The 26,261-nt window shown below is 41.4% G+C and overlaps 1 long non-coding RNA gene across 1 annotated transcript; it reads right to left on the reverse strand.

The window, feature by feature from the left end:
* Positions 1-9,502: 9,502 nt before the first annotated feature.
* LOC142142660 (uncharacterized) lies at positions 9,503-18,927 on the reverse strand. The gene is made up of 4 exons (XR_012689266.1): positions 18,788-18,927; positions 10,386-10,446; positions 9,775-9,859; positions 9,503-9,586 (listed from the first exon to the last, which is right to left on the reverse strand). It is a non-coding gene; the product is annotated as an uncharacterized LOC142142660 (long non-coding RNA).
* Positions 18,928-26,261: the final 7,334 nt, after the last annotated feature.

Below are 26,261 nucleotides of genomic sequence, written 5' to 3' on the forward strand. Positions count from 1 at the left end.
AAGAATGTATAAATAGAAAGGAATTGTGTTAATAAAATACCTATTGTCAACCCCTAGGTGGGGCCAGTTAGCGATATCTGTGAATTTAATAATATGCTTAATTGGCAATACATTTCCTGCAAGAAGGCCACATACTGTTGACCTCAACCCCTTTACATTAAGAGTCAAAAGTATAAGAGGATCATAGAGAGATACCTCTGTGGGGAGAGCAACCTCAAGTAAAAAACTCAATGAAGTTACCAATTTAGTTGTAGTCAAAAATGTATGCGACACCCAAGTGGTGCAGAGGTGGACCTAGGCATAAATGAAGAGAAAAAGGACTAACATAGGGAGCGGTAGATGTGAGACAAAAGGGGAAGATAAAAGGAAAGAGTTGGTAGTAGAAAGAGGTAGAAGGGGCAGGTGAGAGCATGCTAACCTCAGGCATGAAGGGGAGGCAGCCATAGCAAGGCCAAGTCGGGTAGAACTGGGCACCAACAACATGGTAGCAAAAAAACTGAAAACCGTAGTGCAAGCTTAAACAGTCTAACAGACCAGTATAGGTAGAATTAAAACAAATTTCAGAGAGACAGTTCGTGTAACAAACAAAACCCATGCAGTGGGGTCAGGTAAACAGCAAACTAGTGAGTGGGAGATGAGCAAGAGTGTAACAACTCCACAGGCACAAACTGCAAAATTGGATGGAAAGAAAAAAAAAAAAAGAAAAGAAAAGGAGGGAGGGTGCAGACTTGACCAAACCACAAAAGACATTCTGAAGACATAGATACTTTACAAGCATCTTCAAATGGTTTTCATCCTGAAGTATGACAACCTCAGCACATCTTGGTCAATTGGCTGGAGAGACCAAAGACTGTAAAGAGAGAGAACAAGAAAGCTAAAAGAAAACCATGGAAAAAGGTAATTTTAGAGAACATGGGTAAATGTAAACAAATAGCTGTCTACATGGAAGTGTCCATAGACAAGTCTCAAGGCAGGTCCAACAACTGGTGACAGCTTTTCCCATTCCAGTAAGGGGGCAGTCAGCTTTAGTGAATGAGGAGAAGCAGGTTGAGAAGGTGTGGAAAAAGGAATGTTGCCAGGCCAAGCTTTCCCAAGATGTCCACACCCTCTTGAGGATTTTTGGGAAATAGTGCCTGGTTTCTGTAAAGACTTAGAAATGGAACAAGAGTATTGAGGATATTTAAAGGTGTCTTCTTTTCTGAAAAGTTACCGATGAGAAACTCAATGAAAATTCAACTCAACTGAGCTGAAGGAATGAACAATACTAGCTATCTGTACAATTTTCTCCTTTGTAGTGTAAACGTATCTACGGAAATTGACTCCCTGGGGCAGCTTTTGGTTGCAGTGCTTGCGGTGCCGTCAATCATCAGATCAGAGTATGTTGCATCAGGGGGATAGATTTCAAGAGGCCAAGTAGAAATCCTGGGAGGGCTTGGGTCACTAGACTGGACTGGCTCTGCTGCATTGCTGAGTGGTGTTAGGTTGTTTATCTAGTTTCTTGGAAGAAAAAAAAAATAAAGCATTAAAGTAAGGATGAGCTGACTATTTCTCCCTGTGAGACATTGTAAAAGGGAAGCAGAGAGCACGCAATGAAAAAAAACATTGGAAAGAGTCGGCAGGACTTACTCGGTGAGAAGCTATATAAGGGAGAATTGGATTATATGCAAAAAAAAAGTTCTTGGGGAGAAACAAACCACAATAATGTAACTTCGGCCAGACTCAAGAAGAGATGTCTGGCCACAGGGCATGGTCTGCTGCTCTTCTCAAGTAAAATAGGTTGTGGATGGCTCAAAACCAGTGTAGATGTGAGCCGATTCAATGAGTGCTTGACAGGAGCAGGATAGCTACCACAGTCAAGTGGTTCTTGCCTGGGAGCTGCCAGACAATGATATTTTGCTCCTCCAGTAATGGACCCTGCTGGGGTAGATATGCAGTGTGACACTTTGCAAAATAGATCATAGATACCTGAAGCAGAGATTGACATTCTGAAGCAGTCAGTCCTCGCAGCTGAGACCCACTATGAATACTTGGTCAGCCAGTTCAACTTTATTCAAATTATTTCAGTTGTCACTGCCCCCCCCCAAACGATTACTTTCACTAAAAAAAAAAAAAAAAAAATTTAAAAGAAAGAAATCTGTTTCTTTTTTGGATTCTGCTGCTAATAGTCTTACAGTAAAAGCACACTGTTTTTCTCAAAGAATATACTAATTAGTTCAGAATGATATCTAACTCAGTCTGTATATACTGTTTAGTACTATAATAAAGATGCAATGCATTAACAACAACCAGTAGCCACTAGTCTGTGTAAAGTCTAATTCAGATTGAAATTAAAAGCAAATGATCAGCAAACTATTGTAGCTGACTATTCTCTACGACCTGCTTTACAATAATGACAGGATTCTATTGGTTTCCTATGTCCCTGGTTCATGCTGAACGCTTTTTTTTATGAGCAGAGAACCGCATCTACATGCTGTCTGTTCTAAAATGGTACTTGAGAGGCAGACTATATATACAAAAGATGGCAATCCAAACCTCACAAGAGTTTTACAAAATGGAAATCACGGAAATCACGTTTTGCCTCGTTTTGACATCCGACTTGGCAGTCACGACTCTGTTTCATTTGGATACCCGACGTTGGATTTTGTCGGATTTCACATAATCCGAACAGCTCATCTCTAATATTTTTACTATGAAAGTTTATTTCATTAATGTAATTTATTTCTAAGTACAAATTTATACTAAGACAATTTTATTGTGAGAACAAAGAAGAAGTGAGACAAATAACTATCTTTGAAAAAGTTCATCTGAGTTAGGCGAAACGCATCAAAGTGTGTTTGTTCCGGGCAGAACTTTTGTTCCTGCAGATGCTGAAGGACGGAAATTATTATCTGATGAACCCTATTCATTGGTGGGCACTGTGTGGTAACTATAGCCTCTAAGATACTGTTGAAACTAATACAACGGTTAGTAGCACTCCGTTAGATCCTTATTCAGCTCCTGTTGGCTTTTGCCAAATATGTCCGAGTGAGCGGTCATTGGAACCGGTTACAAGCAGAGTTCTTTCTTAAGGAGACGATACATAGCTTCAGTGGTTTCATCATAATTTAAAGAGGATTTTACAGATTCAAATATATTGAACTGGGTTCTACACTTTTCAAGTCAATTTAACAATTTTTCTACCTGTTATTCTGAGTCATTCCCAGCTATTTCTAATTATCATTACTTGTTTTTACAGTCTATTTGATTTTTAGTGTATTTCTAGTTATAGGTGTGTTATGAGTTTTATTAAATGTATCTATTTTGATTAAACTGTTTCTTATGAGCATTATTGTAACCATTCTGTCATAGTTACAACTGACAGCCATCTATGTAATAATGCAGTGTATGCATAATAAAATGTGACCCATGCATGCCCAGGAATATGAACACTCCAGGAAATTATAACATACAAGTGGAACAAAGCGACCACCATATTAAATCCCCTGAGGAAGTCCTATAGAAAGGACACAATGGGCCGGATTCATTACTGATTTTATCTTGTGCATAGGTTGCTATGAGTATTTTAAGAACAAACGGGGAGATAAGAAATTCGCAATTCAAGAAACGGAAGTTCAAAGACATGCCCATATTAAGTCGTTTAAGCAATGGAAAATAAGATGCAATGGATCTTAAGCAGTCAGTCCATGTTAACATACTCATCTTATGATCCGCTTCTTATTTAAAGATAAAGCGGTATTACGTAACGGCAAATGTAGGAGGTGTGAAGAGTTTGTTTACAAATGTTAAAACACAATCAATCGAGTGTATATTGTATAGAATTTTTGTTACCTTATTAATCGTGTTAGCATTTATATAATTAGATTAACTTTGATAAATGATTTTAAAGTGTTACTCAGTTAAACCAACACACCTTTTTAATCACCAACATATAATATGTTTGAGTTGAACTGAGCACATGTGGATCCAAATTCAACTAATTTGCTAGCATATATAAACATGCATATTTATATTAAAATTAATATATGCTAAAAATTTGTGTCCTCACCGTTACAAAATGAGTCAGGAATCGAACTCACGACTCCATTGTTGGAAGGTGGACTGGCTAACCACTAACGCTCATTTAGAATAATAAATACATTCTATAGACTAGAGCGAGAAACTCAACAATGCAGCATGTGTGCAACAGATGTAAGAGCTAAATAATAGTAGGGCAGCTCAGATCACGGGGAGGGGGGGGCCTCACGGGGGAATGGAGGCCCCCTTAGCCCAGGGGCCTCCATTCCCTTAATCCGGCCCTGCCCACAGGTCACATTCACATTATTATGTGCCTGCTGACATCTATTACTATGAATGGCCTAAGACTCAGAGGGGGGTGGGTTGATTTGGAGGGGATAGGCTCCTTTGAGGTAAATTAAACTATTTTTATTTTGTCTTGAAACCTTGTTTTTTTCTTCATCTACGGCTTGTATGTTATGTTATGTACTCAATTGTACAAAAAAAACTGTCCAGCCACTATCCAGCAGCATTGTAGCTTAGTGGCTAGCACTTCTGCCTTACAGCACTGGGGTCATGAGTTCAATTCTCAACCATGCCCTTCTCTGTCTTAATTTTGAATAAGGGAAAAAAGTTAGCCAAATTGGAACTTTGAACCTTTGCCAATGTTGTGACCCATGAAAAATAAATCTTAATGTATGTGATAAATGTACAATCATTATTTGCAAAAGTGACATGAATACATGTTTCATAATTACAATTTAAGACACACATTTTTATTTTATATATAAAAATGGAAAATAGGCAACAACATGTAAAATAGGCAAAAAACAGATTACTTAAAAAAAATAAAAATTAAACCGAACCATATAATTTTTCTAAATCTGAAATTGTTTTTTAGTTTTTTGTATTTTTAATTTTTTCATTATATTTTATAAAATATTTATATTAGTTTTTGGATGAGCGAACCCACCGATGCTGGTTTCACCTCCCCTGTTCTAGAGTGTTCTTGAGCTGTTAAAAACAAGGAAATATTTTTTTTTTAGCATGCTTACGTTATTAAACTACTATTACTAAACTACTTCTTGGGGTTAAGTTTGACGTAATCAGCGAAGGTGTAAAGTGTGACGTAAATTTAAAATGTTTGCAAAGGTTAATGGGATGCTAAACACCTTAGTAGTAGTTTTTGGAATGGATAACTAGCTATTGGGCAAATGGCATGTGGGAAAACAGTGTCTTATAATGACTACAATGGGCCTACTCACAAAAACAAAAATATCAGATTGTTTGTTAAAAATACTTACATTCCACAAAAGCCTCCACATGGGCCTCCTCCTTCTCCCTTGTCGACGAACCCACTGCCTCCTCCACCCCTGCAGGCTCCTCTCTGGGTGCCTCCTCTATCTCCTCCTCCTCCTCAGGCTCCTCCCTGGGCACCTCCTCAGGCTCCTCCCTGGGCACCTCCTCCTCCTTAGGCACCTCCCTGGTTGCCTCCTCCACCTCCTCATGCTCCTCCCTGGGTGCCTCCTCCACAGGTTCCTTCCTGGGCACCTCTTCCATCTCCTCCACCTCAGGCTCCTCCCTGGGTGCCTCCTCCACCTCAGGCTCCTCCCTGTGTGCCTCCTCCACCTCCTCATGCTCCTCCCTGGGTGCCTCCTCCAAAGGTTCCTTCCTGGGCGCCTCTTCCATCTCCTCCTCCTCAGGCTCCTCCCTGGGTGCCTCCTCCACCTCAGGCTCCTCCCTGTGCGCCTCCTCCACCTCCTCATGCTCCTCCATGGCCTCATGTTGTTCACGCCTCTGACGGCCTATTGGAATAAGTATAACACATTAGTTTCTTTATAAATGTGTGGTGGTCGAGTACTGATGGGAATCCTTCCCTTACCTTGTCCTCCAGCCACTAGTCAGGTTCTTTTCTGTTCGGATATCCGGTGGTCAGGAGATAAATACTTCAATGAAAGGGACAAGGATTGGTCAAACAACTTGGGTTTATTGAGAATGCGGTAAGGGTAGTTTCGGTAAGACACCGCACCACTGACCCCTTCAGCTCAATAGTAATGTCAAAATAATGCGTCTGATCAGCATAGAGCACAATAGCATTTAACATATGACATACACCTGGTGAGTATAAGGCAGAATAACGATAACATCTTCAATGCACATTGTCTAGTAAGGCACACTGGTAATCACAGTTACTACTTTCACGTTAACAATATCTGACTGGTGATGATGCAAAAACCATCAATGATAACCCATCAAGACTCTTACGGTCACTACCGCGCCGACTAGAGGGCTACTTCTTATTCAGGTGTTTAAGGGTACCATGCTATTCCCTATGGGTCAGGCGCCCCACTTTTAGCATCTACTGCTGAGTTAACTTGAATTGCAGCGGTACCACTAACACTGAATGTCATACCTTCAATATTAATAAATCAATTCTTAGGTAAATCACATAACATTAACATCATCTAAAACATTTGGTGCACCAATATTATGCCCGGTAACGTTACCATATTTTCCACTCAGTCCTGGGCTGACCTGTGCACAGGAATTTCGTAGTGTTGCAATGTCCTGCAGATGTTTCCATCAAGGGTTAAGTATTATAGTAGAAAGCAGGACTGTTGCTCATTTTAGCCACAAGATGGCGATGTTCTCTCAACAGTCAATGAATCTCTATCAGCACATGTGCTTTGCAACAGAGTATGGTGTCCAGATATCAGCACACACACAGGATATAGCTGAAACGACCGTCTTAATTGTTCCCTGCAGCCTGTGTAAAGGTATGATCTGGGGGAAAAGCTCTCACAATCCTTCCTTGTACAAGAATGCAATGTCAGTTTTGGATAGATTCTTTCATCACTCTTCCCTCTGACACTGGGGTGTGTGCAGTACACTGCAGGCTAGGGTTTTACCTTGAGACGGTTCTGCAGTTAGTGGAGACTGTCTTTGGCGCCCCGCTGCGTGTCCCCAGCTGTTCTCCGTCCGCTTTGCTGGCAATGTCACAGTTCTGGCAGCAGCTTATCTTCTCTCTGCTCGGCTGCACGTCCTCCCACTTGTTCCTTCTACCATGCTGCTCTCTCTCTCTCTCTCTCTCTCCTCCTTCCTGCACATCCTCTTCCTGTTACTCCTCCAGCCAATCAGGGCCTTCATTCTCCTCCTGTCAATCACTCCTGTGCACAAGTTTTCCCCTTGTAGCCCTGCGTTTTAAAAGCGTTTATGCACTCCTCTGTGCTGTTCAGCAGGGCTTTGGGGTACCACAAATGTTCTCCCTATTTCATAGTTACCTACATGTAGCCATATAATAATTTCAGCTGACATTGTGAAACATGCATTTAGCGACACAAATAATAGAGTGTCTTTCAATAAAAAAAAAAAAATGTAGAAACACACAACACTTTTAGACAGCCTGTAACAAATCTTGGACTTGCCTTAGGTGACATAGGGATGTTGAACTGACATTTTTTTGTTTTTTAAAAATAAGTACTACATTAATATTGTAGTTTTCCAGAAAAATATTTATATTATCTAAATAGTGACAGATTCGGGAGACATATTACAGGAGGTATTTGGGTAAAGCCTTGTAATATTGAAAAATTGACAAATGAGGTTTGCACTAATTTGAGCATTGCCCACCTACCAGTGTTATCTTAAAAACTGTATAAACTGTATGGGAGTTAATATCAGAAATGTTGCCTTAGTGGTTAGCACTTCTGCCTCAGAGCACTGGGGTCATGGGTCTGAATCCCAAAAAGGCCATTTACAAATGAACTTGTCGCATGGGCAAAAGCATGTTGCATTGGAGGGGTAGTTACATAGGGCATGTCCTTGGAAAACTTTGAAAGTAATTGTTAAAAAACAAAAAAAAATTTGAATTACAGTATTTTAGGTGATTAATAGAGAACTACGTCTTAAAATCTTTTCCCTCAACCCCTCTAAAAGCTGTGGCTGACCCCGGCGCAGGTCGCTCCAGCACCGCTGGAGCTGCACAATGCTGCGCCGGTGTTTAAAATGCTGCCATATAAAGCGGCGCACATTAGTGTATGCCCGCAGCTTCATCTCGTTTGAGATATAACGGCCTGCGGGCATACTGTCCATGGCATCTGCCAGGACCCGCGGCTCACGCCTTGCAAAGATGCTGGCTCTCATTATGGAAATGCTATACTTTCCAATAATCTACTCTATGATAGGTTCTCAGAGTACATGTGGGCGAGCTCACATCATTCGCGGATCTTTTCCATACTTGTCGGCAAAATCTCGGCTTGTCATTCATTCCTTGGGTCCTAGCAATGGGGGCGTTATGGAGCTAGGCGAAGTGTATACCACTATTCACAATTACAGGCACTTGCTAACAGGAATCTGGCCCTTTAGGTCCCAGCATGGCCGTGCAGACATTGACTATTCTTGCACTTGTAGTACTAGTGCTATTTTGGCTAAACCTGCCGGGACCTAGAGTGGTCCAGTTAACTTTTACTTACATGGAATAGTGTTATCACACACACACACACACACACACACACACACACACACACACACACACACACATACACAGTTTAGTTAAGGGATATATTATTTTCATATCATGGGTGTAGCACATCACCCTAGGAAATGCAGGCCAGTGCAGACTAATCAGGACTTGCTTGCCATTCTGGCAGGGGGACACTATGCTGTTGTAGGCAAAGCAAATTGCCGATTATTAGTGAAATTGGCAGCTCCGAATTTGGTACTCGGTTTGGAATATTGCTTTGGACAGTTGTTTAGGAACTAGGGGGTATAATATTTAAACTTTGAGGGACCTTTTCTGTACAACTGTTTTTTTCATGTTAGGCTTTATTAATGGATTTCTGCTATCCTCATCACAAACTTACTGAAGATTTAAATTTTAAGCAACACAGAGGGTATAGTGGTGTTATTGACAGTGAGTGAGATTGGAGGCCAGTTGGTGACTCTGGCATGAGGGAAAATAATAAGCTCGGTTTAGAACCTGTTGAGCTTTATGTATCATTGTGACATCCATGGGAAAAAGCAGAAAGACATTGGTTTACAGATAGTACAGAAAGAAATAGGTCAGGGAAAGAAATGTACATTTGGGTGTCCTCAGAATAGAGGTGGTATTGGAGGCCAAATGACCAAATTAGTACCCCAAAACAAGATATGCACAATATTAAAGTAGAACATTTATGAAAAAAAAGGAGCCTTGTAAGACCTCAATAGAGAGTGAGAGTCGAAGGGAGAATGTGCCAGAGGTGGGTACACTACAGGAGCAGTTAGAAAGGTAGGAAGTGACCCAGGAGAGAACTGTAGCTAGATGGACAATGGAATGAAGGATGTGTAGGGGAAGAGTGTGTTCAACAGTGTCCAAAGCAGCAGAGAATAACAGGAGAATGAGTATTGCAAAAATAAAAAAATAATATTTATTTATAAACACAATTGCAGCAATCAAATAAAACACAAAATAAAAACAAACTGTAAATACAAACTGCTTTGTAAGCAAAAAAAAATACAAATACATGGATGTTGGTTTTAACCCATTGGTTACAGGAGTTGCAAGGCAGGTCATGCTGAAACCCATAATGACTGTCTTCTTTATCTCTTTAAACTATTAAAGAAAAAGATCAACCTTAGACTATTTTGAAAAACAAAAAAATTACTTGACTGTGTGTACTTTGTACACACCTGTACTTTCAAGCTGTAAAATCTACAATTTATGATGTCTTAACTATAACACAGGTCCCCCAATAACCTAAAAGGACTAACATTGTTAACTATAGATACTTAAATGCTTACAAAGGCAACTCCTTCATGTTTTCCTCCATGAAATTATCCTTGCCGCACCTCCTTTGTGCTTCAGCTGATAGCTGGGTCATAAGGTCTGTTGGAATACATTACAAACATTTAGCTATTTACTAAAATGGTGTCTGTTTCTCACTTATCCTCAAAATGAAAGAGAATGCAAGGTTGAAAACATTGACAAATCAGTGCCTTAAAAACAATAAACAGACAACACTTACTTTATATACTTTACCTGGGCAGAAAAGAACATTTACATAGAGAGTCAGATATATGATTAACACAGACTATGCTCAATTACTGAATATTTTTCAGGTGAAGCAGACATGTCCCAGATAAGGCCTAGTAGTACATCAATGAAAGCCTTTTGTAAGTGCTATGGCTATAAAAGTCATATCTGATAATCTCAGCATGGGCAGAGGCAGCCCTTATATCCCGATTTCAAAGGTAAACATTTTTTTTAAGTCCAAACGGTTTGGTGCATGCATTTGTATTTGTTTTGAAAAATGAAAGATGGCTTTACTTTTATCGCGAAACAATAATTGTATTTTTAGGATGTTAGAGAATTTTAAAAGTGTGATATAAACCATATTAGAAAAACATTTTACCTTGCAAATCAGTGTGGAACCTGAAGTGGCCTGCCTCCACATTTTCAGGAGGGCTGGGAATCTGTTGGATAAATATACAACATGGGGAAGTGCAGAAACACATAAGAATCATCTTAATAGATATAGACTATTTATAAAACAAAACATGATCCTTCATGTCTGTTACGAAGAAGGTGAGTGCAATTGTTCATTTAATTATGCTCATTAACACGTTAGGTTGCCACCAGTGCCTGTGTTGTTTGTTACAATATGAAGTATAACTTAGTGGTTAGCCAGCTGACAACAGTAGGGTCATGAGTTCAAATCAGAGTCATGCCTGTATCTGTATGGACTTTGTATATCCCCATGTTTCTGTGGGTTTACTCCACCGTGTCACTTATAGAAGAGTATGCTAGTATATGTGTTTTTGTTTCCTCAGTCTATAGACTATTGTATCGTGCATGTATATTTATGATTGTGAATTATTAGCCATTGAATTCGCATCCACAGTTATTTCCAATTCAAAATGACAAATGACACATTTTTCATGTCGGACAACAAGAGAATGTGTGTATGTATAATCCTTTATTGTTTAACCTTAAACCTTCAAGTTGGTAGTAGTGTCTGTGTTGTGTTGTATGTTTTTATGGTGCACTATAAGCTTGGTTTATGTACTTATTTTTACCTAATAGGACTTTCAAACATGGTGCTTGACATTCAAGTCTATATAATGTATGTAATGCTCAATCAGCATGTTGCCTTAGTGGGTAGACAATCCACTTTTCATCAGTGGGGTCATGAGTTTGATTCCTGAACCATTTTGTGGAATATGCCTATATTGCATGTTGAAAATTGTGTGGAGCTATAACACAGACAAGCAGCTATTCCACAAAAAAATGAATCCAAACAAATAGAAAATATCCATAGAAAAAAAGAAATAAAAAACCTAAGTGCCAAAAAAACCCACAAGGCAAAAAATGACAAAAATTTTAAGTCCAATTATTATTATTATTATATTATGCAACAATGAATTGCCATAGAAAATTATTTAAACTGTGCATCTACCAAGGATTTAGGGCTATAATATTTCATAGTATAATTATTGACATTAATAAAAATCAAAAAAGAAAAAAGAGAGAAGTTCATGCTCTGCTTTTCGTTCTAGTCTATATCATGCACATATTGTTTCCACTTGCATGTTGGCTTAGTGGTTAGAAATTCCATCTTTCAACAGTGGGTTCCTTAGTTCGAAACCTCACTCAAGGCCTTATCTCTGTGGAGTTTATATATCCTCCCCATGTTTGTATGGATTTCATATTTATCCCTTACGGAAGAGTACACACGGTTTATGTTCCCACAATGTATCCATACAATTTTAACAAATTAATCTGTTATGTTTTTCATTTCTACTAGCGTATTATTAGCCATTTTCTTAAAATATAAAAAAAATATAGCCTAACTACTAGATGTTACATATCCACCACTTTACATTAAAATTTATTACAAATGTGCATCCACCATGGTTGTTTTTAAAAAAATAGTACATTGTTTAATGTTTGATATTAATATAAAATAAAAAATAAAATAAATTTGAGTGAAGTATATTGAGATGTATGTTGTTCATATTCAGTTGTGAAGTGTTTTAAACAAACTATGCTTTTTGAACAGTTTAGTGGTGTTATTCAGTGCTGCTGCTATAACTGTTTTGGACTTAAACATGACCCCGTGCTTCCTTAAGTTTAAGCAAGAAGTTAAGAAAAACTCTAAGCATTTCTTCTTTCAGCCAAGTACAAACAACATGCCTTAGCTACTTTCTTGAAAACCATTAATGACCACAAATTGACTTTAACCGAATAAACATTTGTACTGAAGAAATAAAGTAAGCATGCAAAACGAGGGGGGTATAGAAAAAGGGGGGCATGAGGAGATAAAATGCAAATGAGAACATATATCATCACAACAACAGATAAAAAGCAGCAGAATTGTTTAGCATAACACTATGCAAAGTGACAAAACAAACAGACCAAAGACATCATACATCAAAAAGGGGAAGGGGGTACAGTAAAGAAAGAGAGGTAAAGGGGGGAGAGTAAGAAGTCACTGCTCAAAAAATGAGAAAGAAAATAAGGTTGAAGAAGGAACATCAGACCAGTAATGGGAAAGAGGTCCCGTAGTTCTCAGTCAAGTCATTAACTGAATCTTTATCAGACAAAGCTTCTGGAAAAAGACCAAATATGGACCTTTTAAGACAGTTTCCTCTGATCTTATTGCCAAATAACCCTAGGATAACACATGCTATTCAAAGTCTAGATGGTAGGGTCATGCAGGGTGATTACCATATAACAGGCCATTGCATTGTCTTCTATTCTAAACTCTATAAAAAAAATAACAAGGCCACTAGACTACAGGACTGCATAACCTCTGACTTTTTGCACCATTATATTTCTAGGATTATGTATTAAATATGTATGCTGAATTATTACATTGTAAAGCTATTAAATTCTTGTCAGAGCTGCCTGTGGGAAAAAGAGGATTTTTATACTTACGATAAATCCCTTTCTCTGATTCCATCTGGGGTTGAAGTTGGGGAGAGTGGAGTTGGCACTTAACTAGTTAATTTGCGACTGCTGACAGACTCTTCCCTCTGCAACCCCCTGTAGCTAGTCAGTGTAATTCTAAAGCCCTCAAGGAAAGGGAGTCGAACAACCAAGAAGCAAACAGGAGAAGAGCAGAAGGGAGGGAATGCAGTGTTCCCCAGATGGAATCAGAAAAAAGGATTTATCGTAAGTATAAAAATCATATTTTCATCCTATCTGCAGGACACTGATACCATGGGGACATACAAAAGCAGCCCCCTTAATGGAGGGACTGTTCTGGAAGCCCAACTCGTAGCATGCTACGGCCAAAGCTAGCATCTGAGGACGCGAACCCAATGAGCTGATAAAATTTGCTGAATGTGTGGACCAAGGACCATGTGGCCATCCGGCATAGCTGATCAGCCGAGGCCCCATTGCACACAGCCCAGGAAGCCCCCATAGGCCTGGTGGAGTGTGCCGTAATGTGGGTAAGCACGGTCCCGTTAGCCTTAAGATACATCTGTTTTATTATAAAGGTAAGCCTTCTAGCAATGGTTTGCTTGGAAGTTGGCCAGCCTCTGCTTTAGGAATCAATCAGGACAAAAAGAGAATCCATACATTGGACACCCAAAGTTCTTTGGTCATAAATACGTAATGCCCTGAGCACATCCAAATATTCTAAGGCGGTACCTGCAGAAGCATCTTGGAACACTGAAACCACTATACAGAAGCTCCACCAGACGCCTCCAGGGGAGCACGGAGGATTGCCGACCGAAAAAAAAAAAAGCCCAGGAAGCCCCCACAGGCCTGGTGGAGTGTGCCGTAATGTGGGTAAGCACTGTCCCGTTAGCCTTAAGATATATCTGTTTTATTATAAAGGTAAGCCTTCTAGCAATGGTTTGCTTGGAAGAAAAAAAAAAACACGAGATAGAGCTGCTGCGCATGCGCAGCAGCTCCGTTTCGCCAGCGCTGTCCTATACAGCAGCCGCGGCGCTGTCTAAGAAGCGTCTGTGGCGGTGCTGTATACAATACAGCACCGCCGCGGACGCTTCTTTGACAGTGCCGCGGCTGCTGTATAGGACAGTGGCCACTTAGTTAGCGCAGGGGGGGGTTTCTAGAGACTCAGAAACCCCTCCTGCGTGCGCCACTGGCCTCTGGAAGAAGATCAAAAGAGCCGAGACCAGGACCTTTAAGGATACCAGGCGGAGCCCTGCATCAAGACCTCTGTGAAGAAAACCCAGCAGCCAGGGCAAATACAATTTATTCGTATGGTGTGCCCGGTCCTCACACCATTTAATGTAGATGTGCCAGATTCTATGTTAAATGCAGGCTGAGACTGGTTTTCTAGCCCATAACAGGGTATTCACCACCCGCTTGAAAAAACATTTGGAACGCCAGAGGCTGGCTTCAACAGCAATGCCCTTAAAGTCAGCTGAGGCAAGTCCTGATGCTGAAATGGACCCTGCAGAAGGAGGTCGCTGTGAAGGGGCAACGTCCTCGTCCTACTGCCATGAAAAGGATGTCTGCATACCATACCCTGCGTGGCCAATCGGGAGCTACCAGTATGACTGGGAGCCCTCCCTGCTTGACCCGCCGGAGGACTCGGGGAAGCATTGTAATGGGAGGAAAGAGATTCCCCAACCGAAAATTCCAATGCATTGTCATTATGTCCACCGCCACCGCCAGCAGGTCCCTTGCTCTTGAGCAGAACCTGGGAACCTGCCGATTGTGTCTGGATGCCATAAGTTCCAGATCCGGAAGGCCCCACTTCCAGACTAGCATCTGAAATACCTTCGGATGGAGTGACCATTCCCCTGGTATTGCTGTGTGACGACTTAAGAAGTCAGCTTCCCAATTTGGAATGTCTGGAATGAATACAGCTGACAGAGATGGGACGAACTGTTCTGCCTGAGCAAATATCTGGGCTGATATGCACATTGCCCTTGGACTTTTTATCCCACCCTGTTTTTGACATATGCCATGGCCGTGGCATTGTCCGATTGTGAAGCGATGAGCTGCACAGGTAATGCTGAGAAGTGATGAGCTGCACAGGTAATGCTGAGAAGCGATGAGCTGCACAGGTAATGCTGAGAAGCGATGAGCTGCACAGGTAATGCTGAGAAGCGATGAGCTGCACAGGTAATGCTGAGAAGCGATGAGCTGCACAGGTAATGCTGAGAAGCGATGAGCTGCACAGGTAATGCTGAGAAGCGATGAGCTGCACAGGTAATGCTGAGAAGCGATGAGCTGCACAGGTAATGCTGAGAAGCGATGAGCTGCACAGGTAATGCTGAGAAGCGATGAGCTGCACAGGTAATGCTGAGAAGCGATGAGCTGCACAGGTAATGCTGAGTAGCGATGAGCTGCACAGGTAATGCTGAAAAGCGATGAGCTGCACAGGTAATGCTGAGAAGCGATGAGCTGCACAGGTAAATCTGAGAAGCGATGAGCTGCACAGGTAATGCTGAGTAGCGATGAGCTGCACAGGTAATGCTGAGAAGTGATGAGCTGCACAGGTAAATCTGAGAAGTGATGAGCTGCACAGGTAATGCTGAGTAGCGATGAGCTGCACAGGTAATGCTGACAAGTGATGAGCTGCACAGGTAATGCTGAGAAGTGATGAGCTGCACAGGTAATGCTGAGAAGTGATGAGCTGCACAGGTAATGCTGAGAAGCGATGAGCTGCACAGGTAATGCTGAGAAGTGATGAGCTGCACAGGTAATGCTGAGAAGCGATGAGCTGCACAGGTAATGCCGAGAAGCGATGAGCTGCACCAGTAAGGCTGAGAAGCGATGAGCCGCACAGGTAATGCTGAGAAGCGATGAGCTGCACAGGAAATGTTGAGAAGCGATGAGCTGCACAGGTAATGCTGTGAAGCGATGAACTGCACAGGTAAAGCTGAGAAGTGATGAGCTGCACAGGTAAATCTGAGAAGCGATGAGCTGCACAGGTAATGCTGAGAAGTGATGAGCTGCACAGGTAATGCTGAGTAGCGATGAGCTGCACAGGTAATGCTGAGAAGTGATGAGCTGCACAGGTAATGCTGAGAAGTGATGAGCTGCACAGGTAATGCTGAGAAGTGATGAGCTGCACAGGTAATGCTGTGAAGCGATGAGCTGCACAGGTAATGCTGAGAAGTGATGAGCTGCACAGGTAAATCTGAGAAGTGATGAGCTGCACAGTTAATGTTGAGAAGTGATGAGCTGCACAGGTAATGCTGAGTAGCGATGAGCTGCACAGGTAATGCTGAGAAGCGATGAGCTGCACAGGTAATGCTGAGAAGTGATGAGCTGCACAGGTAATGCTGAGAAGTGATGAGCTGCACAGGTAATGCTGAGAAGCGATGAGCTGCACAGGAAATGTTGAGAAGCGATGAGCTGCACAGGTAATGCTGAGAAGCGATGAGCTGCACAGGTAATGCTGAGAAGTGATGAGCTGCACAGGTAATGCTGAGAAGTGATGAGCTGCACAGGTAATGCTGAGAAGTGATGAGCTGCACAGGTAATGCTGTGAAGCGATGAACTGCACAGGTAAAGCTGAGAAGTGATGAGCTGCACAGGTAAATCTGAGAAGCGATGAGCTGCACAGGTAATGCTGAGAAGTGATGAGCTGCACAGGTAATGCTGAGTAGCGATGAGCTGCACAGGTAATGCTGAGAAGTGATGAGCTGCACAGGTAATGCTGAGAAGTGATGAGCTGCACAGGTAATGCTGAGAAGTGATGAGCTGCACAGGTAATGCTGAGAAGTGATGAGCTGCACAGGTAATGCTGAGAAGTGATGAGCTGCACAGGTAATGCTGAGAAGTGATGAGCTGCACAGGTAATGCTGAGAAGCGATGAGCTGCACAGGTAATGCTGAGAAGTGATGAGCTGCACAGGTAAATCTGAGAAGTGATGAGCTGCACAGTTAATGTTGAAAAGTGATGAGCTGCACAGGTAATGCTGAGTAGCGATGAGCTGCACAGGTAATGCTGAGTAGCGATGAGCTGCACAGGTAATGCTGAGAAGCGATGAGCTGCACAGGTAATGCTGAGAAGTGATGAGCTGCACTGGTAATGCTGAGAAGCGATGAGCTGCACAGGTAATGCTGAGAAGTGATGAGCTGCACAGGTTATGCTGAGAAGTGATGAGCTGCACAGGTAATGCTGAGAAGTGATGAGCTGCACAGGTAATGCTGAGAAGTGATGAGCTGCACAGGTAATGCTGTGAAGCGATGAGCTGCACAGGTAATGCTGAGTAGCGATGAGCTGCACAGGTAAATCTGAGAAGTGATGAGCTGCACAGGTAATGCTGAGAAGCGATGAGCTGCACAGGTAATGCTGAGTAGCGATGAGCTGCACAGGTAAATCTGAGAAGTGATGAGCTGCACAGGTAATGCTGAGAAGCGAAGAGCTGCACAGGTAATGCTGAGTAGCGATGAGCTGCACAGGTAATGCTGTGAAGCGATGAGCTGCACAGGTAATGCTGAGAAGTGATGAGCTGCACAGGTAATGCTGAGAAGTGATGAGCTGCACAGGTAATGCTGAGAAGTGATGAGCTGCACAGGTAATGCTGAGTAGCGATGAGCTGCACAGGTAATGCTGAGAAGTGATGAGCTGCACAGGTAATGCTGAGAAGCGATGAGCTGCACAGGTAATGCAGAGAAGCGATGAGCTGCACAGGTAATGCTGTGAAGCGATGAGCTGCACAGGTAATGCTGAGAAGCGATGAGCTGCACAGGTAATGCTGAGAAGTGATGAGCTGCACAGGTAATGCTGTGAAGCGATGAGCTGCACAGGTAATTCTGAGAAGTGATGAGCTGCACAGGTAATGCTGAGAAGTGATGAGCTGCACAGGTAATGCTGTGAAGCGATGAGCTGCACAGGTAATGCTGTGAAGCGATGAGCTGCACAGGTAATTCTGAGAAGTGATGAGCTGCACAGGTAATGCTGAGAAGTGATGAGCAGTCCCCACCAGGAAGATTACAATCTCAGCTATAAGCTCTTATCTCATTGCCATCTCCCTGGTCATCATTGCCATCTCTGTGTACATCACCTCAAAGGAAGAACAAAGTTTCTTAGGTTACAAAAAGTTTTATCTCCAATACCTTGATTTAAAGTAACTTTGATGTTTTATTTTACGTAATTATCTCTCCACCACTGTGTTTCTTGTCTTTCTACTCGGTCCTTTCTAAATAAAATTGTAACCAGATATGTCCTGGTCATGGTTTTCAATACAGCATAACTCCATCACAGTTACAATGTCTAGATCAGGCCTGTCCAACCTGCGGCCCTCCAGATGTTGTGAAGCTACAAGTCCCAGCATGCCCTTCCAGCTAACAACAGGTTGTCTACTGGCAAAGCATGCTGGGGCTTGTAGTTTCACAACACCTGGAGGGCCACAGGTTGGACAGGCCTGGTCTAGATAATCCCTTATCATTAAGGCCATACATTCTGGAACAACAATTGTATACACAGCTGAGGAACTGTATTACAGATTATGCTAATCATTCTTTTATTCCTTATTTTGTCTGTTTTATTGACGGTATTTGTGTAAGTTGTTCTGTTTCCCTGACTATGATACGGACTTTAGATCCCTGTCCTATCAAAATGTTTGACTTTTCCGAACGTATTTCACTGCCTCCCTCAGCTACTCAGAACGCTTCACTTAAGTTGGTTTCACTTCAAGCTGGGTGTAGGCAATCTTTTTTTTAGATATATTTAATCAACTTCTGCTTTAGGTTTAGTGGTTTTAATTCCATTCTCTAGTAACAAGATAAATAAAAAACTCATTATGACATCCTGCAGAAACATACTGTTGACCTCTGAGGCAGATGCCAAAGAAAAACTGAGAAAACATAAACACACCTTTTAAGAAATGATGGTATTGTACAGCAAGTTTGCAACATTCTGTCTTCGGGGTCGTAGCTCTTGGCAACATCTATCATTGGTTGACTGGGGTAACCCCTCACCAACAGTAAATAACTGGGGACTCACACACCTGGTAAAAGGAGAAACACCACTTGGCACATGGAAGGTCAGCAGATCAATGGTTAACTAATAGATAATGGATAATGTAAATTGGCTGTAATCGTAGAACATGAGTTGCATACAAATTGATAATACTATGAAATTGGTACAAAATATTAACATGAAGAGACGCACAATTGCATGACACTCAGTAATATGCAATGATCCAGATAAACATTGATGATCAAATAGATGATAAAATAGTTCAGCTCACAATAACAATCATAACAAGAGTTTAGCATGTAGCCATGTGATTGGTAAAAAAAGTGTTAAAGACTCTTAACTCATAAAATGTAACTAATCAAATTTAGAGGTGGGAACTAATATAGGAAATATTAACATCTGGACCTACTGGCACACACAGTAAACTGACTAACAGTATGTAAATGCACACAATGGCGATACCATGAAATGGAAAATATTGTGACTCAGGGAATTAACAAATGACATAATCAGTGCTCTGGTCATATAAAAGGAGGTAGCAAGTAGTAGTAAGTGTCACACTGATAACTGTAGCACCAAGAATAATGGGTCACCCTCTTGAAGAAGATGATGTGGGGAGTAGTCCCAACAACAATAATGAATATGACCATGTAAAAAGATTGAGGGAAGTAGCAATCCTGCAATATTGATCGTTACCAATGGGCATTTAAGATGAGGAGAGCAGTAGTCCCGACTGTGTTAAGAAGTTCGATGCCAGACCTCAAGTTCAGGCAGGACGTTGGACTGGTGCTCAACCCTATGTATGGTGTGGTGCAGTATCAACCTGGTTACTCATACTTGTCACGGACACTGACCAGTTCCAGAGACCCGGTGGGCACTTGGAATAAAGATAAAAAGGCATTTATGGTTCCCAATGACTCTCTTCACCAGGCTAAAAATAAAAGCAGCTGCACATGCAGGCACCTGGCTCAAATAGAACAATTCAGAACACCTTGCGGACACCTTGAACGGATCTGGCATCCATCTGGACACCTGAACAGGATCTGGACACTTGGCAGATTTCTCCCTGGCAGTAACAGCTCCCTTTCTGGTACTGGCAGCTTGCTCCTTGATACTGGCAGCTTAGATGACCACCCTATGTAATTAATAATGAGAATGGCAGATCTCTCTGTTCTTCTGGCCACACTCTTCCTTTACAGTGGAAGCTCTCTTTGTTAGACTGGAAGCTCTCTTTCGAACTGGCAGCCCTCCTCATTACATTTTATTTCTGCAATTACCTTGCCCTTTCTGGCTGTGCCTCCCTCTGTAACAAAACTATAGAGCAGGGACAAAAACTGAGATGATGTCAGCACTCTTTGTTGCATGGTATATGGGAAATAGGTATGCTCTGCAAACAGTTACAGGAAGAGGAGTAATGGTAAATGAGTTCAGAGGCTGGACTTCAGTGGTTGAAGGCTGGGCTGAACGAGATATCAATGCAGGTATTTAGGCTTAGCAAAAGACAAAGGAAACCGGCCTGAATCACAGGTATTGCTGGTGCAGGTAACAGAACAGGAATAGCTGGATATACTGGTAATGCAGGTAAATAAGCTGTGCAGATAACAGGGCTGAAGTAGCAGTCATGAATACAAATAGCAAAGTCCAAAAACAAGCCAAGGCCAGAGATTCCAGAAGCCCACAAGGTCAGGATCAAGCCCAAGGTCTGGTCAGCGGGGAAATCAGTCAGGAATTAAGTCCAAAGGTGAAGGAATTGCAGGTCAACACACACTGAGACATAAGACAGACTAGAATCAATTAATCTGCAGAGCACAGAAACAAGAGGTTCCTATTTAAAGGGTAACAGGAAAAAATCAGAGGCAGCTGGAGAATGATGAGCATAAATTGAGCATGCTCAGGAATGAAGAGAAACTGACATCTGGAGAAAACACAGTGAGCATGCTCGGGGATCAGAGTGCAGGAATATGACCAACTCTCTTTGTAGCCTGTCTATCCCATCCTACTGTGACAGCCTTTGTCTGCGGTATTTGCTCTCCCAGCGGTTCCTGTGCTCACTGGCAGGCTATGGCCGATACCTCCTACTTCTTTGCCTGCACTCCTGTGCTTCTCTGACACCAAACTCTTCTGCAGTGGCGGGTTCTGACATCATTTCCTTTCTCTCTGCTTCTTGGACATGCTGGGAGGTGTAGATTCCAGCACCCAAGGAAGAACTGAACTGTTCCTAGTCAACGGCTCCTTCTCCCCTCTCTCTATAATTCATGGACCCAACCACTCTAAACAAATGAATACTGGCCCAGAGGTGAGTAATTGTGTAACTATAGTTTTCCCAAAGATTTCCTGGTAAACTATGACAGATCTGTAGCAAGGCAGTATGACATCGTGGGCAATTCCATAAAATGGTGCCACCTCTTCTCTCTCCTAAACCTAAAGAAACACAATCACCATTATTAAATGACATTTTCCCCTGGAATAAAGGTTTTCCCCTATGAGAAGTTATCAGAATGTAGAATTTATTCCATGTCCTGTGATCCTAGACGAAAACAATGACTAATATTTATATAAGTAAATATACAAATTCAGGGAATCGTCGCAGTAGGTAGGTATGGGAATAGGGTAGAATAAATTGTAATGTAATTGTGATCAGAAGAAAGTTCAATACAGAAAAAAATAATCTAATTTAGCATGTTATGTATACCTGGCTCTCTTCCGGCATACATATGTACCCAAATGTAAAGCGCTATGGAATCTGCTAAATAAATGTTGATGATGTTGATGATGATTAATTGTGTGAGCGCTGTTTGGGGATGATTCCGCAGATCTGTAACCTGTGCGAGAGGTGAGAGGAAGATTGAGTGCTGGAATTGTGTGTAACCCCATAAGTAAACACTTCCAAGTCATGAGTCAGAGTGCGGTTTGTGACTGGTAACGATAGTAGGAGAGGTTTCCTCACAACATAGAGGTGATATATTTTTTGACTGTTTGAATATATGGTAAGCTGTTAAATCAGGGAGTGGCTAGAGTTGGCTATTCCCGAAAGTCCCAGTCATAAAACTAAACATATGCTAAGCTTTAACTCTCAGGGGCAATTCAAGAGCCATCCTTGAAAATGCTTGATTTCAGAAAACCCACCCCACAAAAATACAGATTGTACTGCTCTATCCTACCTGTTCCGGCAACTTTGGCTGTCTACTGCTGCTTGTGTCTTAAGATCTGTTTCTGCTGGGCTGATCCTGGAATGTCGTGGCCCTGTTTGGAAAAACAGAGGTACTATTCACATCCTGGTATCCCAAATAATCTAAGCTTCCCTTCCCTCTACCAACCCAAACATTAAATCAATAGCAGACCCATTTACTAAATTATCTCCCTTCTCCAACTAGCCCTATCATTAAATGAGTAACCCTCACACTAAATACCGAGACCACATATTGCATTATTAGCCTCTACATTAGATAATAGCTCCTATAAACCACACATTATCTTAATAACCCTCACATTAGATAAAGAGATACTCTTATTAAATTAGTAGCCTCCACCTACTGATACCTTAAATGATTAGCCCTCACAGTACATATATAAACGCAAATAGCAGCCACATTACATTAATACCCCAACTAAATTACATTACCCTCAACATTACATTAATATCACCACTATATAAACTTAATATCCCCCACTAATTACATTAATAGCTCACACACACTCACATAAACATATTACATTAATATCACCCCCCCCCCCCACATACATTAATATCATCACACACATTACATTAATACATCCTTACACTTACTCGATCTGCTCGCGTACTGCATAGACACATGTCCTAAAGAGTGGAGAGTGGCTTAGCCCACACTGAAGGAAGGGAAGAGTGGATCATAGGGGAAGAAAAGGAAACTGAGAGAGAAGAAGAGGAGCAAGAAGGGAACAGGAAAAAGAGCAAGACAGATCATCTGCAGGAGGAATGGATCAGATCCCTGCCCTGACTGGCTATTAGTCTTGTCAGCATAGGCCTTCTACCCTAGGCTGACAGACAGGGAGTTTAGTTAGTCAGGTCCTGTAAGCAGGACTAAATTTACAATGAAAGGTTTGGCACCAATAAGATCTGGCTGACCAGACAAGGGCCCCAGGTGCTCTTGCCCAAAACTAGCAAATCTGGGGGTGCAGGTTGGAACTATAAGTCAAGGAAGTTGTGTGGGCCCCTCCTGATAGGTCTGAGTGCACTTTCTGCACTTTCTTTTGTCTGAGATTGCAACAACAAATCACATTTTAATAGACGTACTTTATTATTTTAATTAAGACTTTTTTTTTTTAAGTGAGCAAAAGGGTTTTTAAATATTTTTTAAAATAAATGTTATCTATTTTTAGAATTATTTTTACTTTTTTCCACATTAATGGAATTGAAAGCACAAGCTGACTCATGCAATCACACATATGTAAAGACTGGCCTAGTAAGTGGCAAGTGAAACCTTACCACTGTGGCCCAGTATTGCTGACTGAGTGTCGCTCACTTGCCGCAACATATATTTTGGTTACATTCTGGAGATAACTAAGCTTATATGACTGCAATAAGCGACAATACAGAAAATAAGCCTTATCGTCATGAACGAGGCTCTGCTGATAAATAGGCCCCGCAACTTTTAATTTGGTTTATAAGGTAAGTACTTTACATCATCCACTATATCACGTGAAATTTCTCCTACTTCAAACATTATTTTACAGATTTCCTTGGGCCTAATTCATTAAGGATCTTAACTTGAGAAACTTCTTATTTCAGTCTCCTGGACAAAACCATGTTACAATGCAAGGGGTGCAAATTAGTATTCTGTTTTGCACATAAGTTAAATACTGACTATTTTTTCATGTAGCACACAAATACTTGATAGCTTATTTGTACACTGAAATTTAAAGTTAATATTTGTGTACTACATGAAAAAACAGTCAGTATTTAACTTATGTGCAAAACAGAATACTAATTTGCACCCCTTGCATTGTAACATGGTTTTGTCCAGGAGACTGAAATAAGAAGTTTCTCAAGTTAAGATCCTTAATGAATCAGGCCCCTAGTGTGTATAGGATTGTTGTCATACTTGATGAATACATTCTGTTAAGATTCCACATGCAGCTACTATGACATTCTTCTGTAGAATATGCTGGAACAATCAAAAATCCATTATTCCTTCACTCATTTTGATTATAAAACATGATACACGCACGGCCGTGTGTACACTAAACACAGCATTTCCCTTTTATGCCTGAAAGTTGAATTTTCATCTCACTCGTCCATAGAACGGTCATCTAACAGCCTTCTGGAGCATCCAACTGGTCGTTTACAAACTTCAGGTAATCAGTACTGTACTATTGAGACAATGTTTTTCTCTTTGTTATTCCCCCCATGCTCACCACCCTTATTTAGCGTTTTGCTTACTGTTGACTCACAAACAATTACACATTGACAATTGGAAGTACATTACACAAAATAAAAGAGACCTGTTGATTATTAACGATTATTCTGTTGTTCTTCGTGACCTCCACTAGTCCTGAAAGCCATGCTTGAAAGCTATGTGTGTTGGATGACCACTCCTGGGATGAGTAATACGGGTGTTGCATTTTTAATCTGTACACTGTTTGCTGACTGTTGACTGATGGAGGTTGAGTTCTTTGGTAATGATTTTCTAACAATTTTCAACCTGCATACATGAGTTTTAGTAACTCTTTCTCTGAGGTCCTTGGTAATATCTCTTTTGATCACTCATGCTTCACGTCTACATGCCTATGACGTAAAGAGCATAGTCTGACGGTGATGAGCACAGTTTCTATTTATACAGGGAAGGACACTCAAGCACAGCTGCTAGCTCTTTGACTGGGATATAAATGAGAGATTTGCCATTAGATTTATCCAATGGAGTTGTAAGAAAATAATTTAGATAAAAAATTGTACAGAAAGTACATTATGTGACTGCTCCAGCTGTTAAGCAGCCACTTTAAAACACCGCCATAGTTTTTGTTTTTGGTCCAGATAAGATCTTCCCTTATGTTTGTTCAATATCCCTCCTCCATTAGCTGCATCACTCACCTTCCATACTGCACATAGTACTTTACATTCTTACCAGATATTTGTTTAGAGAGGAGGCAGATAGAAGAGAGAGGATATGAACATGTACATTTGTTTCTGTGTTATTTGTTTAATCAGGTTTCTCTATTATTGATCATTTCAAAGTAGGAAAACTGATGGGTTCACAAACATTCTCTCACCACGGAAGACAGATAAGCATCAGTGAAGACACTTAGCACCTGATTGATCAATGCACGCATTCCGAGTGTAACCCGAGTTTAGTATTATACGCACATATTTAGGCTTTGCGTACTCCTGAATTCATCAAGGTACAAATCTAAATATACGGGGGCAGGTCTGCTGTGCTCTACCACACAAGACACCGTATGGCACAGTATGTGCAATACCTGTGTGGATCATAAATCCCCAAAAGGAATAGGGAATTACTGTCACCTGTTAATAATATAGGTATTAACGATAAAACAGTTTCCATGAAATACATTTATTAGGATGTTGTTAATGTCTACTGAGCATAAAATACAGTTTTATAGTAGCAGGTGATTACAGACACATGTAATAGCATGCATACGAGACTGTTGTTACTACTGATCAGTACTTAGACTAGCGCTTTCATCATCATCAGTTATTTATATAGCACCACTAATTCCGCAGCGCTGTACAGAGAACTCATTCACATCAGTCCCTGCCCCATTGGAGCTTACAGTCTAAATTCCCTAATATAGACACACACTCACACACACACACACACACACACACAGACAGACTAGTGTCAATTTGATAGCAACCAATTAACCTACTAGTATGTTTGTGGAGTGTGGGAGGAAACCGGAGCACCTGGAGGAAAGCCATGCAACCACAGGGAGAACATACAAACTCCACACAGATATGGCCATGGTCGGGAACTGAACACATGACCCCAGTGCTGTAAGGCAGAAGTGCTAACCACTAAGCCACCGTGCTGCTTTAGCTGGATCAAGAGATCTGGAAGAATCAAAGTAATGGTAAGATGCCCAGAGATTGATTCCAACTTGGCTGTGTGCACTTGAGTTTGGCACGCCCTTACTGTACACTGACTACAGAAAAAGGCCCCTTCTCAGTCCCGCTCACTCCCCAAAATCGTAAGTTGTAGTAAGCGTCCCTTGTGTTCGAAGATACAGCGGACAGGGCTGCGTCCACGGATATATCTCACGGTTCTGGACATCTGCAGAGTGATTTTGTGTACGATACGCTCAAAATCAGCAGATACATACCTGGATGTATCAGGCCCTTACACGCTATGCCCTCTTTTAGCTGCATGTA

This window comes from Mixophyes fleayi, chromosome 3 (assembly GCF_038048845.1).
Source record: "Mixophyes fleayi isolate aMixFle1 chromosome 3, aMixFle1.hap1, whole genome shotgun sequence".
In the NCBI taxonomy this organism is placed as follows: Eukaryota; Metazoa; Chordata; class Amphibia; order Anura; family Limnodynastidae; genus Mixophyes; species Mixophyes fleayi.